Source organism: Chrysemys picta, chromosome 6 (genome assembly GCF_011386835.1).
Source record: "Chrysemys picta bellii isolate R12L10 chromosome 6, ASM1138683v2, whole genome shotgun sequence".
Taxonomy (NCBI): domain Eukaryota; kingdom Metazoa; phylum Chordata; order Testudines; family Emydidae; genus Chrysemys; species Chrysemys picta.
In genome coordinates this window covers 132,932,509-132,936,107 of record NC_088796.1, presented here as the reverse complement: position 1 = coordinate 132,936,107, position 3,599 = coordinate 132,932,509, and positions in this window count along the sequence as shown.

Genomic DNA, 3,599 nt, shown 5'->3' with positions numbered 1-3,599 from the left:
AATGTTAAGTTCTGGGGATAAGAATTTTGACATGGATGTTAAACCTTATGCTAATGCTACTTTTCAATTAATATCTGTAAACAGGCTTAAAGCTTATCACAGCAGAGAAACCATTAAAAATCTGACTTGCTGTGTGTGAATGGGGAAACTGAGGCATGCTGTCTCATGGCCTTGATGGCTGGGTGCCAAGAGAACTGTAACATAAACTGCCTTCAAGCTAGTCAGTGACTAACCCTCTTGCAGTAAACAAAGTGGGGAGGTCTGACACTCTGTACCTCAGGGGAAAACCCGACACCCCCATGTTCATCCTTGTAAAATGATTGTGTGGTATCCAATGCAAAGTGTGTCATGTCAGGTGTCTTTGGAAGACTCATGATGCACTGAGCATTGTTGTTACAGTGATGTTACAGGTTGTAATTTCATATATATAGTTATGAGGCTGAAAATGTGTCTTCATGGCTTAAAATCAGCCCAGGTAAAAACTCTCCAAGAGCAGAGGGGCAGTTCACACCTCATCAGGGCAAGCATGGGACAAACCCAGCCCAGCCTCACAGGAACAAAGGATGCTGGCCTAGGCAGCAACAAAAGGATCTGTTGGACTCTCAAGTGAGTCACCCCCCTTCTTTTGGTCAGTCAGGGACTGCAATGAGGTAATGCTCACCTGACCCTGAAGGGGCGGGGAGGGGGGTGCAAAGCCAAGAGGGAAGAAAGGACACGGTAAAAGGGAGGGATGTTTGCCATGCTCTCTCTCTCCCACCTACATCTACAGACACCCCCACCCAGGACCGGCTCCAGGGTTTTGGCCGCCCCAAGCAGCCAAAAAAAAAAAAAAGCTGCGATCGCGATCTGCGGCGGCAATTCAGCGGGAGGTCCTTTGCTCCCAGCGGGAGTGAGGGACCGTCCGCCGAATTGCTGCCGAATACCTGGACGTGCCGCCCCTCTCCGGAGCAGCCGCCCCAAGCACCTGCTTGCCAGGCTGGTGCCTGGAGCCGGCCCTGCCCCCACCAAGAGCTGATCAATGGGGGTCTCCCAGCTGCAGAGCAACCAGCCAGCCTGGGGTGAGAAGCAGCTAAGTTTGTAAGGGCATTGAAAGTATTAAGAGCAGCTTAGAAAGTGGTTTGCTTTTATTTCAGTTGACCAAATCCAACTTCTTGTACTTTGACTTATAATCACTTAAAATCTCTTTATAGCTAATAAATCTGTTTGTTCTACCTGAAGCAGTGCGTTTGGTTTAAAGCGTGTCAGAGACTCCCCTTGGGATAACAAGCCTGGTACATATACATTTCTTTGGTAAATTGATGAACTCCTATAAGCTTGCAGTGTCCAGCAGGGATAACTGGACACTGCAAGACGGAGGTTCCTAGGGTTGTGTCTGGGACCGGAGATATTGGCTGGTGTCATTCGGTTGCACAATCCAAGGAGCAGTTACATGCCAGAGGCTGTGTGTGACCAGCCCAGGAGTGGGGTTCTCACAGCAGAGCAGGGTAAGGCTGGCTCCCAGAGTCAAGGAGTGGAGTGACCTAGCAGATCACTGGATAACACCAGAGGGGAACGTCACCCTTCTATGGATCTTTCACCTGCAGCCTGAATTTCCTTTCCAGCACTCATTGCAAAGCACCCCTCCAACTGCTTGTCAGCTACTGCAGTAATCCAAAGGGGCTGTGGCAGTAGCTGGCACAAGATTCAGCTACAGGCACAGCCAGTAAAGGCAGGACCACTGAGCCACTTGGAGATCAAGCATCCGTCTGTACCAAAGAACTCAATGACTTCTTCAAGTTGATGGTTTCACAAACCCAGATTTTTCTTATTACATGGCCATCAAGACAAGCTCTGGGGAGAACCACTATCCTGATCATTCTTGCCTCCTCTCTCATCACTCCTCTAATTCTGCAATACCCTTTTTGACAGGTGGTGACCAGATGCACTTTGGACTTCTGCTGTCTGCGTGACAAGAACCAGGGGAGGGGTGAAGAGAAAGAGCACTTTACACTTCTCCAAAAAGAAGGCTAAGGGCTTGCAGGTCCCTGTGTTAAAGCATAGTAAGGACACATGAGGTACAGATGATCCTTCTTAAATATTTTCATTTTCAGCTCCATGACTGGCTGATGTAAAAGAGCATAAATATCCCCAGAAACGTCTAAATTACCAATTATAGAGGTAGGAAAGTAACCACTCTGCTCTCTAAAATATTGCTATGTCTGATGAAGTAAAAACTATACAACCATACAAACTAACAGGAACTGAACACTACAGTTTTAATGAACAGGGCCTATTCCAACTGGGATAGTTTCTTTATGATGAAGTACTTCTGGTGCATCTTCTCGTAGCTCAGTATGAACCAAAAGACAAAGCTGCTGGGGATGTAACAACTCAAAGGGGTCCATCACAAGTTGATAATTCAGTTGCCTTCTTAAGAATACCACCTAGCAGATGACAGTCTGAACTGGACCTACTGTCTATTAGTTATAGGGAAGTTATCGTGGTTCCAAAGACTCCTTTAGGAATAAAGCATTCAATACAAAGATGAAGACAGGAAATAGTGCACTAGAGATCCAAGCAAATGTTTTTGTGTGAAAACAAAATTAAATCTGTATTTTGGAACAAGTGCATAGAAATAAGACTGTACCATGAAAACAAAGAACTGTAGACAGCTTTTAAAGACATTGGTGATTGTTTGCGGGAAACTGCGTTATCTCAAATGAAAACAGCGCACAGTTTGTTACATTGGCCTGGTCTACACTGGGTGGCGGGGGGGAGCGTCGATGTAAGATACACAAATTCAGCTACGGGAATAATGTAGCTGAAGTCAACTTATCTTATTTTGACTTCCCTCCTGTCCTCATGGCGCGGGATCGACGGCTGCGGCTCCCCCGTCGACTCCGCTACTGCCGCTCGCCCTGGTGGAGTTCCAGAGTCGATGGGAGCGTGTTCGGGGATCAATATATCACATCGACGAGACGCGATATATCGATCGCTACCCGCCAATCCAGCGGATAGTCTGGACGTACCCATTGACAGGTCTAAAGGCTTGTTTTCACTGCAGTGTTAGCTTGAAGTAGATCTTGAATGTTGCCCCAACCTGAATCCTATCCCATACACAAATATCTAGTTTGAATTAAGTGGTGCTTTAAGCTCAAACTAGCTAGCTTGGGGAGGTAGGAGGGTGAGAGAAGAGAAAAGGAGGGGGGTGTGAAGCTGGAGTGCTGCTGCTGCTAGACCTAGTAATACAGAGGGGGGACAGCTGGAAGTAATTTATTAAAGATGCACACAGAAGCCTGTATTGATCCTTTCTTCAGGGTGGCTTCAACCTGTTTTCTAAGGTAGTCAGAATGCAGTTATGCACCTCTCTGCTGGGAGCAAAACCCACATGTGCAGCTTCTTGTCATGTAAGCTGTCTGTGGGTGGTTCTGCTGCATAGAAGCCAGAAGGATACTTTGTTAAATGAGGATCAAAGTTAGATAGTTAGTATAATATAAAGGCAGCAGAAAACCCCACTGTATTAGATCAATAGAATCCATCTTTGCTAAGGTGGAGACTCTCTCCTCCTGTTTATTCCATTCTCATTCCCTGAAAGAAAGAAATGAGCCATCTGCTACACA